The following is a 12,910-nucleotide window of genomic DNA, read 5'->3' on the forward strand; positions in this document are numbered from 1 at the left end:
GTAACTGTGACTTGTAATCTGTCTTGCATTGGGTTCTCCCACCAGTTTACTATTAAACCAGTACACTATTCCAGGCAACTTTCACATCAGAGGATTTAGATTTGTCCATCTTCTGCTTTGAGGGTTTGATGAATGAGCTTCATATTGACAAAATATTTCCATAGATGCTATGAAGATATTGTCCAAACATACTTAATTTTAGGCAGCAGGAAAAGCAAGGGAGTATAAAACAATCCTGGGATTGACAGGGGATATTCTCATATGGAACTCATCATCCTCAGTTATTTGAATTTCATAATTCTTCAGTTCCTAAATTACTCGGTGTTTGCGCCCTTAGGAGGGGCAGAAGCATTCTGTATGCAGGGAAAATGGGTCTATCATTATTCTAATGTTACAACAAGCAAACTTACAGTACAATTTTAATACATAAGCACAAAAAAAATAAGGAGAAATAAGATTCTGTTGATATAAATGTGGGTAACTTATTACTAGGTTGTTTCTCTCAGGCTATAGGAATTTTCTAAGTGGTGTCTCTGTTCTCATTCTAAACATAGAGGAGTTATTCAGAGGGGATAATAGACAGTTTGGGCCTTATTAATAATTCAAACATTTATATTTTCAATTGTGTTCTTAATTACACAGCAAACTAAACAACATTAATTTTGAAAGGGCTGCATAATTCTTGGATGTATTTCTGTACAAATATCTTAGTGAGACATCTTTCCAGATAAATATTTCTCAAAGCTTTCCCTTAAATCTAAGCTGGCAAGGTGGGCAGAGTATAAGCTTTGATATTCATTAAAGCTATGTGCATTAATTTACAAAAAACTAATTCCTCTGCCAGTATAAAGCTTGTATTTCTTGTTACACTTTGCACTTCCTTAAATAAGCTAATTGTATCCCTGCCTCTTTTTAATCTGTTTTTCTCCTAGAAAATATATGTATTTAGAAAGATTAGTCAGAAATACAGAGTTGAAGTCCCTGTCCTTTTACAACAACCTGCGTTTCCAGGCAATCACTGTTGCCATATGTCCATTGTAATTTTTTCTGTAGATTTATGTTCTCTAAGTATCAGATTTAAGGCTACTGATGGACATTTATCAGAAAGGTTTGTTGCTGAGGAACTGTAGTTTCAAACTTACCCCAAGAGAGGAAGTTTCCTTGTGGAAAACATTTAACAAATATGCATGGATGGCCCTCACTTTTCAAACATGGCAACATGTAATAAAAAGGCTACATGTGTTTTGAATTAAGATCTGAGAATACAATTAGTGCAGAAGAAGTGAAAAGGTACTTTAATGGGAGAACTTATAAGGGTGTAAGACGAGATGGAAAATTAACTCCTGGGTTTTTTTTTTAATTTCCTGTAAAATTTGGAACAAGATTTTGGTTTCTCTGTTATACTTTCAAACATGCTTTTTAAAGCAATTTGTTTGTTTTATAGAAATAATACTTTGGGCTACAGTTCTAGTAAGTAGCCCAAAGACAGGAGCACTACCTTTCTTCCTCTGACCTTCAGGTGATGCCTTGAGCTGCTCCCCTCCCCGCCATGATCAGCTTCTTAAAGAGTAAGTGTTTTTACCCCTGTACCACTGGGGTTTCACCTCAAATCCTGCGTTCAGTTTTGAGCACTTCATGACAAGAAAGACAATGAGGTGCAGGAGCATGTTGAGATAAACCTGAAAGGAAGTTGTATCAAGATCAGTGTTAGACTCTTACGCCAAATAACAAGTGACAGGACGAGAGGAAACGGCCCCAAGTTGCGACAGGGAAGGTTTAGACTAGACATTAGGAAAACTTTCTTCATAGAAAGGGTGATCAAGCATGGGATCATCCTCAGGCTGCTGAGGAAAGTGGTGAAGTCACCATTCCAAGAAGTGTTAAAATAACATATAGATGTGGCACTTGGGGACATGGTTTAGTGGCAAACATGGCAGTGTTGGGTTAATGGTGGGACTCAACTTTGGAGGACTTTTCCAACCTTAATGATTCTTAAGACAGTCTGGAGTGTCCAGTGGGTCATTTCATATGGGCTACAGATTTTACTGTGAATTGTTTTCTTGGAGCCATTTCTGGCCCTTCCAGGTCAGCTTCTAGAGTAACCCTGCGATTACACTAAGACCAAGAGATGGGGTAACACACCATGTTTGACAGGAGAGAGTGGAGACAGAGAATAGGCTGTGACAGCAGTAATATTCTCCAGGTAGAGACAAATTTAGGAAAGACTTTTTTTCTAGGTACACTTCTTCTAGGAGTATGTGGAAGAAATATGCTGCTGCATAGCTGTGATGCACAGGGTAATTTTGAAAGATGATGACATCCTCAATGAACATAGAGTGCTCAGTTGGGTTGTTTGCAGCATATTTTACAGTTTATCTCCAAATGAGTCAATGGGAGGTCTTTGCTATTCTTCTTACCTTTTTCTAACAGTTTTCTTGTTTTTCTTTTTTAAACAATAAGACCATTTATTCTAGATAAAGTTTCAGCACTAGCTTGTATGGGAGAATGATAATATTGTCTACTTTATTTATTGTTTCTTTGCATATGCAGCATAACACTGATAATTTTTGACACAGATGCACACTGAGTTGTCTGCAGTGATAACCTGGTGCATTTCTCATCTTAATGAACTTAAGTTTTCAGTCCTGTGAAATATTTGAGGGTTTTTTTTTCATCCAAGTTGCATTGTTTTGTGTTTTGAGTTACATTAAACAGAAATTTAATATTGCTAATTAGAAAATAGATATTTTGTACTGTGTTCAAGTAGATAATTTATGTTATCAGTATTTATTGTGTTTTTCTTTCATCCTGACTGCCCTATTCAACTTTATCCCTTTTTGGCAAACATAAGGAAATCTTGAAGGCCAGCACCAAGAATGAAAAAAGATGTGATTCCTACTGTAAAATGTGTATTGGTAGAAATAGAGACAAGGATATTCTAACACTTAATGTGGATCTGCTTCTACACAAAGAGAATTGATCACTTCCTGCAACTTAGAATAGATCAACAAGTACATATGACCACCTGGAATCCAAGACACAGTAATACAATAGCTTTTTTGTTTATTTACATCTCAGCAGGACATAAGAAACTGATGCTCAATTAGTCTACAGTCTCCTGACTAGACTGGAGACTTTTCTTGAATCCATCACTAGATCCTACACATTCCAGGAGGAGAAAATGAGCTAACAATCAGATGTTTAAAAGTATATATATGAAGATATGTAAAATCCATATTAAATAACATGCATTTGACTCAGTTGAGTTTATTTTACAAAGTCTGCATAATCTTAGTAAAAGATGAGTTTCTAATCTTTCTATGGAATCAGTCCCCTGATTTTTTAATTTTCTTTTTTTATTTTTAAAAATCTTTTCTTTCCTCATTGTTTAAGCTGTGCAAATATAGCTTTACAATTTATAATGTATCTCTTTTTTAAAATTTTAAATTGTTTTTTCCTAGTAACACTCAAGTGTATGACAGAAAATGTTTTTTTGTTAAAGTGAGCCACTGAATTTCATAACCTTCCATAATTGCCCCAAACAGTCTAACTTCTTTCCATTTTATCTAACCAGTCAGCTGGATCAATTTGTCTCTTTTTCTGCACACCTAATTATTTTGAGAATGTACAACATCTCTTCTTGTCAAGTATTTGCTCTCATTTTGGTTTCATTTAACTTCTGGAACTCCTCTAATAATACTTTCAAATATGTCTTCAATCATGTTCAAAAACTTTCTATTTTTGCTCGTTCTTTCTTTGAAATTAAAATTGTACATAGGTGAAAAATATCTACAGTTTTTCAGATTAATGATTTTTTAACAGAAAAATGTAGTAAACTGTTCAGAATTATGAGATTTGTGAGTGCTAAAATCCCAAGCAAAGAATACTGTATTGGTTTTATGAAGCAAAAATGGAAACACATATGAAAAGAAAAAAGAAAGAAAGGAATAGACTAAGAAACTAGCAAAATGCTTTTCATAGTAGATTAAGATTTTAGAAACAGTTTGACAAAAAAAAGAGTTATAACAATATATAGTATGACGAAGGGAAATGAGTTAGAATCAGAATCATGTCATGTGAATGATGACTATATTTGCTTATGTTAGTTAAGCTTGACTATTTGAGACATCTGTTCATGAATTTGCATGGAGCCCCTGGTGGTCTAGTGGTAAAGGCGCCGCGCTATCACCGCGGAGACCCGGGTTCGATTCCCGGTCAGGGCCACTCCCGGGCAGGTGGGGCTCGTTAGCCCTTAAAGGCAACCCACCTACGTCCTAAGGACCTCCCTGCCACCGTCCAAGCTCGCTTGGCCCCGGCAGATGAACCTTAGGATTAAAGGGTGGGCTCAGTTCCGCGCACACTGTGTCTCACCTAAAAAATCCAATGCGCAGGCTGGAAGGTGTAAAAACCTTCCCCGGATCTTCGCTTGCGAAGACTGGCCATTATTATTATTATCATGAATTTGATGGATGGTGCACACTTGTTGAAAGGGACTAGGTGATTATCTAGCTATTGCTAAGAATCATGTTTGACATAATTTCTATTGAAATTTTTAAGCGTGTTTTAAAATTTTGAGTTGATACTTAACATGCTTAAGTAATATTATTCTCATAGAAGTTCATGTTTTGGAGTGGCAATTAAACACAGTAATTATTACAGAGAAAAACACTTTTAAGCTCTTCATTCACTCTTGTATTCCATAAAAGGAGATCTGTGCACATCTTTCTTTTTTTTCCCCCCCTAGTCATATGCACAGAAATCAAAGCAAAAGTAACACCATGAAAACCAGATGATGCCAAACAAAAAAGTCAAGCTGGTATTTTAAATTATTAAGAATCATTATGATTTTTTTATTTTCTGTCAAGACAGACAATTAAATGCTTTTTGCCTAGATGTATAACATTTAAATTTGATCAGGATGATTCCTGAGTTATGATTCACTTGATCAAATACAGACCTTGCACATATTTATATCTGAGCTGGTCAGATATAAATATGGGTCTGTCCATAATCACTGCAGAGAAATAGGCAATTTAATGATAAAATGCCTTTTCCTGAAGTAGATGTCTACACCAGTTTGGATGAATCACACTTTGACAGTGTTTGTTTCTCCCCATTGACTGTAAGTTAGTCTTCAGTGATGTCTATGGATGCAGATGTTCCACACTGACATTAAAAAAAATCAAATGAAACTGAATTTTATTCTACCTAGTGCTGTGGGTTAAATTGCATCACCAGCATAGCCTATTTTAGCCAATATTAGCAATAAAAGTAGAGAATACTTATTGAAGGTTTATTTTAATAGTTTTTAATACAGAAGAAGTTCAGGGAGAGTCCAAATAAATTTTAACTAAGGAATACAAGGAATGCAAAACTTCACTCCTTAGAATCATTGCATTACAAAAGGATTGAGATAAGTCTATAGTGGTGTCAACCACAATGAACCAAGAGAGAAGAATGGCATCTTTAAAGAACAAAATGCCACGTGAAAATATGTGCTTTGTCCACACTGTGCAATCTGTAGGGTGTAGGAATTTTTGTATGTTTGTTTTGTCCTGTGTGTAATCTTAAAGGAAACTTGTGTCCAAAGATAGTAATAACAAAATAATAAGCAAGATCTTAACTCCACTGCACAATAAAATGCTGTTTTATAAATGATGTGCATTGCTTTATTAGTGGTTTTTTTCCAACTAATATGAAACATTTTCACATATGAAAATCTATATGAAAATCAATAAGATCAATATTAATATCTTTATAAAAGATATGAAGGGTAATACACTACAAATTCAATTTTAAAATTAAATTAATTTGTGTATTTTCATATGTTTAAAATGGTTTTACTTTACAAAACACAAATTCTTAGTTTCTACAAGTTTATTTTTTCAATATGAAAGATGTTTGCCTTTTAGTCATTCTGATTAACTTAACTAGATTTAACACAGAGGTTTTAATTTCTTAAAAACATCAAGATTATGGATAGCCTGACATATTTTTACCCTAATCTTGGGAGGTGGTGAAGCAAAGATTTCTGAGAGTAAACTGATTACTCCTTCAAATCCCACATAAGTTGTCATGGTGAGTTAGACCAATTATTTTGTTTGGGGTAAAATTTCCAGAATGTGTCCATAAATTATGAATCCTAGTTTCATTTTCTAATTTCATTTCAGAATTAGTATTTAGATAGGTATGGAACTTTTATACTATAAATAATAAAAATCCTGTCTTTAGGTGGTGTGGCAATAATTACAGATTTTCAGATCTAAGTCGCTTTTGCTTCTGCAGAGTTACCTGTCTCCAGTAAAGTTCAGAAGATTTCTGGTACTGTCTCTTTAGACAGTATACATTATTCTGCTTAGCATATGTAGAAACTAGGCATACAAAACAGAGGAAGAATAAGACAGGATGACAGCATGTGACAGATATAAAGATATAAATATACAGATATAAATGCCAGCAAAATAATACATTTTTTTCAAGTATTGATAAGATGCAATCTTTAAAATTTCTTGAAAAAACCCACAATATTTCTGTATCATATGTTAAAATCCAGTTTAAGTGATCTGGTTCTATCAAAAGTTGATTTGAATTAAAATAATTAGAAGCATAAGATGACGTGAAAGAGACAACATTGCAGCTGCCTAACATTGAACAGTGTCTCTCGTAACAATCAGTCCTAAGTCTGGGATCTGAGCAATACAGATGGATTTCTTTTTTCCTCAGTTATTTAACCATTCATAAAAATGGATTTGCAGGCAGATTAAAGTCTGGAGACCTGAAAAGACTCATGCAAATACTTATCTTACTAATAGACCTTCACTTTTCATCTCAGAGTATAAATAAGCCTGATGTGAAGCATCCGAAAGGCTGGAAGCCCACTTGTCAGCAGTGTGCTATCCATCATTCAACTCAGGGGCAGGGAAATAATGACTGCATACTGAACAGTCATCGGTCTCCTTAGTGTTTCTTTTTATGGGAAGGTACAGAACTTCCTCTGTCCTGTCATCACATAACTGCTCAGGCTCTGGTGCCTGTACAATACGACCTTACCTGTATTTCAGAGTTGTTTTTGGGACATGCCCATACAATTGGAATTCATACAGAAGAAAAAACAAACAAACAAACAAACCAAAACCAAACAAACCCAAAACCTCCAGTGGAGTAGATGAGGCAAGAGAAAAAACTAAATTTCATATTCCACAACTTAAAATATTCCTCTGGGAAATGTGAATTCAGCAGGTATTTGCAATGATTCATCACTGACTCTCTGGTAAGTTAGTGGAACACTCATAGAAGAATGCTCCCCAGCATAAATTGCTTTTTAAAGGAACCAGTTACCTTGTTTGTTAGGGTGATAGGTCACAGAGAGGATTTTCAAAGCCTTGTAACTTGTCTGTGATATCATACCATATGCTGAACTGGTGTTAGTGATTTTGAAAACCACACATGGTTTCATTTGCACCTATGTGGAAAAGATTATTTTTAATATATGTAATAGAAAACGGTAAAAGAATAATAATACTAATTGTGGGTTTCTGTGGCTGGGTCTTGGTAGCAGGGGGGCTACAGGGGTGGCTTCTGTTAGAAGCTGCTAGAATCTTCCCCTGTCCCATGGAGCCACAACACTAATCAAAAGAGTGTAATGAATAATTTCAATAAGAATTTAAGAATAATTGTTCTTTTTAGTATTACAATTTGTGAATTTGACTCAGTGAAAAGAGTTGTTTCCTATCTCTAATAAGAATTCAAAATGTGGTTTCAAACCCCAGGAGAAATAACTAATTTCCTGAATCCTGAAAGTCTTCTAGGCTTGACATTTTCAACAAGACACCTCTTCTCCGCAGGCTTGAGACTTCCATTTTAATCTTCACAAACAAAATCTCTCTTAATTCAAAAGTCACTAGCTGCTAGTCAGTAGTTGTGATAAGCTTAATGCCCCCCTTAGAGGAAAGCCCATCTCTGATGGACACAGTCTTAGCCATTTTAGTCCTCGTTATTATCCAAGTAGCCTTTAAATAATGGCCTATAAGTAGATGCTAGGTTTTTTTTAATTTATTTATTTATTTAACAGCAGACCTCACACAAATTCTGAAAATTCATTCTTCTCTTTGGAGCAGTTTGGCCACATTATTTCTTCAGCTTCAGCACAATGAAAACAACTTACGTGAACTGTCAAGGCTTGTCATTCGAATAACTCCTAAACACTTCACCACAGAAAGTAAAGCTCAGTGATTAATACTCTAACATCTGTTGCACATTGTCATGCATTCTGCAGTTGCCAACCAGCTAAGTGGCAGCACATTTTACAGCCAGATGTGTCAAGATTTCATCTGCTTCTTCACTGTAATTCTAGGAAATCTAAGGTCCTGCTTCACTTATGTTCTAAAAGATAAGGCTAAGAATGAAAAATTTTCTTTCCAGAGACGATAAAATGTGTGCTTTGACAAGTCCAAAGAGTTGATGTCCTGCTTTAAACCTCTCTTATCTAGTTGAAGATTCAGTTTTAGAAGCATTTACTAACAATAAATGAATGAAGAGTATGCCTCAAGATGTTACTATTTTGATGGATTATAAAGTAGAGGAAGAAAAAAAATCAGCCATCATATTTGTTTGGTCTGATGAAATCAGTTTCTTGGAAGGATTTCTACAACTAATAAGATATGTGATTTTGAACACACAATACTGCCCCCTGCCAACACCAAACATTTCATGAATTGAAATGGTTTTTTTTAAGAAAATAAGATCACAGCTGGCTTTGTTGTCTCAGCCTGATTCTTTATGCTTGAGTTTTGCACATATTATCTCTTACCCTGGAGACCTTGTATGGCAATTTCAAAATAAACCAGATAGTCCTACTGTCTTAATATGAAACATAAAGAAGAAAATTATTCTATTCTATTCTATTCTATTCTATTCTATTCTATTCTATTCTATTCTATTCTATTCTATTCTATTCTATTCTAATAGAGTAGATGTTTCTTCATGAAAGTTCTCTCAGCACTTTTTTGCCCCATCAGAAATAGTGAGAGTCAGTCTAGCTGCAGTTCAAATAATTTAGTAGAGGTCATTAATAAAAATGTCCTATAATACACATTCACAACATCAGAGAGTAGAAAGAAATCTTCAGGTACCTAAGCTTAGGACAGCTGCCTAGCGGAATTTACAAACACACAAGTTAATAAGGACCTAATTTTCCTTGTCTAGCAATACATATTAAATTATATTGTTGGGGCCTTGTATATTTTTAAAGTAAACTCCCTTGGTGAGCTTGTAGCTCAAGACTTGGGGTCTTATGGTCACCCTCTTTGAAAGTCTAGATAATTCACTACATTCCAAGTGAAGGGAATCCTTGTATTTTTTGGTCATTTGATCTTCATTTTCATTTTGTATTTTCTTTATCTATAATTTTCTTTACATGGCAGAACCACACTGGTAAAATTTTTATTTTAATACTTTAAAGAAAAACTGCCTTTAGACATACCATCTTATACTAGATCAGGTCAGGATGAATTACTACTTGGAACAGACACCTCCTAGGAATATCTAGACCTCTTAGAAAATCTAAGTCCATATACAGCACTGTACTAGAGGGCAATGTACTGGTAAGTGTGTCATCTTTTATATACCTTAAAAACTGATGACTTGACATTTGTAAAATCTTGTGACAGAAATAGTGTTGATTTTTCATGCTTTACTTTTGGGTATTGCACTTAGAATCTTAACATTTTTAAAACTTGAGCTGCCAAAATACAATATTTCCAGTTTTGGAAAACTAGGCCACCTTAGTTGTCCCAAACTGTATTTGAAAAAAATGGAGACTTCAAAGATACCCATTCCTTCTAAAACATTTGCCTACTGTCTATTGAAAACTTGTGGTGGGTTGACCCTGGCTGAACCCAAGGTGCCCACCAGAGCTGCAGAAATCTATTCTCCAATGTCAAAGAAGTAGTAACTGAGATTTGAGTGCTCTAGGATTTGTTTTGGTGATAAAATCAAAATTACTGAATTCATCTTAAGCTAGGACAGAAACTAACTCTTCTGGTTTTTACTGATTAATGTTGATCTTACTACAGCAAGCATAAACTGATTTGACACATGGATTATCCCTACTTGGGTTGTGAACACAGAGACTGGCCCAACTTATGACATTTTGGTCCGGTTTCAGTGTAAGCTCGTCTCTAACAGAAGAAATAAAAATGGTTGACTTATTCTAAGATTCTCTGTCCTGCGAGACTTTTCCTGTCGTAGATGCATAACAAGGAGGCATGCCAAAAGCCTCTGAAAGCAGATTCCTTTTTGGAGTACCATTTACACCTCCTGTGTACTGTTATGAAGGTTTACGCTTGTTCTGTGGGTTTATTTTTAAGGAAAGCAGTGCGCACTGTGTTGAAATATGGATTCAATGAGCAAACTAGTGCCCATTAAAGGGGAATGAGGCATAACAACAACCAACTTCTTTGAATCAAGTCCAAATGAGATCATTTATGTCAATAAATGAGCACCTATCTGCTGTAACTTAAAATCCAATTTGTGTAGCTACCCTCCCCCAGTACACCATAAGAATAAGTTATTGAAGAGTGACATTCACAGAAGTCAGCTACCAGAGTTGCCAGCTGCCTAAGTTTGCTTGTTAGAGGCTCTAGAGGTTCCCTCTCCCTCTAAAGTCACACATTTTGATCTTTCTTAGTACAGCATTTGCAATTCCTAACCCCATGAATCCTTTCCTAGAGTTACATGAACCCATTCTTATGCAACACACTGCCAAAAAAAGTTTCAAACTTTACTCCTTGTTATATCACATTGGTATCTCAGTTACCACAAAATGCTCATTCACTGCCTATTGTGGATCACTGTCTTTTTTATTTTTTTATTTTTTAAAACAGCCTTAAAAAAAAAAAAAAGAGAGAAAATACCTTACTGCAAATTTTTTTGGCTCCTGTCATTTAAGGATGCTATCTTGAATGAGCTACTCCATAAGAACAGGCACAGAACTTTCCTAACTGGAGTCTCATAGAGAGCTTCTCTACCCTAGGCAAAGGAGAAACTGAAGAGTATGCTGGAATCTTTAACTCTTGGATTTTAAGCAAGGCTTAACCTCCTGTCATCTTCTGACAATGCCAACGGATTCAATATTTCTAGGTGAGATCTGGTGAACTTCAATGGAGCTTTCAAATCAGTTCAGTGTAAAATAGCTCAGGGATACCAAGGGTGTAAACACATGGAAGAAGGCACTCAAAGTATTCAAGCTCATCTCAGATACCATAAGAAGCATATGCTAGTGAAGTTAATGCTTCATCTGGCGTAATATATACATATATGTGTGTGTGTGTGCATACATAAACACACATACATGTATATATGTTATCAGCAGTGGTAACTAGACCATTCAGAGCACTGTGCCAATACAGCCCTAATGCTACTGCAAGTCAAATTAGTACTATATGTCATCGACTCAGAGAATGGTGAAAGCTGAAAGAGATATCTGATGATCATCTGGTCCATTCTCCCTGAGCAACCAGGGCCACCTAGAAACAATTGCCCAGGACCGTACCCAGACAACTTTTGACTGTCTCCAAGGATGGAGCCAGATATGTCATTGTGCTGCTTCCTAGCCAGTCAGCTACCAGCCTCCACTTTTGCATGTGCTTATTCAGTCCCAGAGGCTGAATCTTGCATTTGCTGGACTTCAGAAACTGCTTTTCTGCCCATTTGTATTTCCTTCTAAGGTCTCTCTGAATAGCAGCTCTATTTTCTACTATATCAACCACTCCCTTACAGTTTGATATCATTTGCAAATTTGCTAGTGTACCTTCTGCCTCATGGTCCACACCATTAATAGAAATACTAAATAGTATTGGCTTCTATATTGTTCCTGAGAGATTCCACTCATAATCATGCTCCCAGTTGGATTTCATGCTCCTGACCACCTCCCTTTGAATCCAGCTGTCCAGTCAGTTTTTCAGTCATTTATCTAGTTCATATTCACTACTTTTCTTACAAGCTATACTATCAGAAATTATGTTGAAAGTCTGGGCAGTGTCAAAAATTCAGCACTCTCGTCTGCTTAGTTATCTCATCATACAAAACTTTTGGGTTGGTCAAGCATGATTTGCCCTTTGATTAGTTTTTGCCAGTTGTTCCCAAGTACCTTGTTTTTCTTTGGCCTGGAAATGGCTTTGTGGAGGGTTTACTCCACAACCTGCAGCAAGACTGTGGTGTGATGTATGTCCTTTTCAGCAGTCAAGAAGCTCTCCCAGCTGGCATAATCTTCCAAACGTGATAGAAAGCTGGCTATACCAGCATCCTGCCTGTTCCCATGGATTTTGTATATTCAAACAGGTTAAGAGTTCCTTAATTCTACCTTCCTTTAATATAGTTTAGACTTTACTTTTTCTTCTTATCTAAAATCTGTTTCTCAATCCATAAAGCCTATTTGTCACTGAAGCTTATGTAACAGTGCTTTTCCCCCTTCAATCCTGGGTTTTTTTTTTATGACAGAGAGGGATTTACAGGGGTGCTGGCTGTGCTATCCCCTCCCCTGTTAGCACAGCCCACAATATCAGGTATTCTGGAATAAAGACAGAGAGGAAAATAAACTGCTACAGGGGCTTCATATCCATACTTAAACTATTCATCCAGCATACAGCCCTATTCACAACAACATGATTATTTGATATATTCATTCCTTACCACATTTTTTATTTTACTTTTTAATTAGTTCTGATATCTTTGGTTGTTTTTTTTTTCTCTTTTCTAGACACATATAGATCATGGGCAGCTTCATAAGTGAAGTAAAGGTGGGTCATGAGGACCATGACACAGTGAATCGCTATTTATTCTATCTCTCAAAATGCCTGGAGCCACATCATTTGACTTCAACATTTGCTGTGCTCTACACTGAATATACTAT

The sequence above is a fragment of the Myiozetetes cayanensis genome, unplaced genomic scaffold (assembly GCF_022539395.1).
Source record: "Myiozetetes cayanensis isolate MyiCay16 unplaced genomic scaffold, myiCay2020 scf5-8, whole genome shotgun sequence".
NCBI lineage: Eukaryota > Metazoa > Chordata > Aves > Passeriformes > Tyrannidae > Myiozetetes > Myiozetetes cayanensis.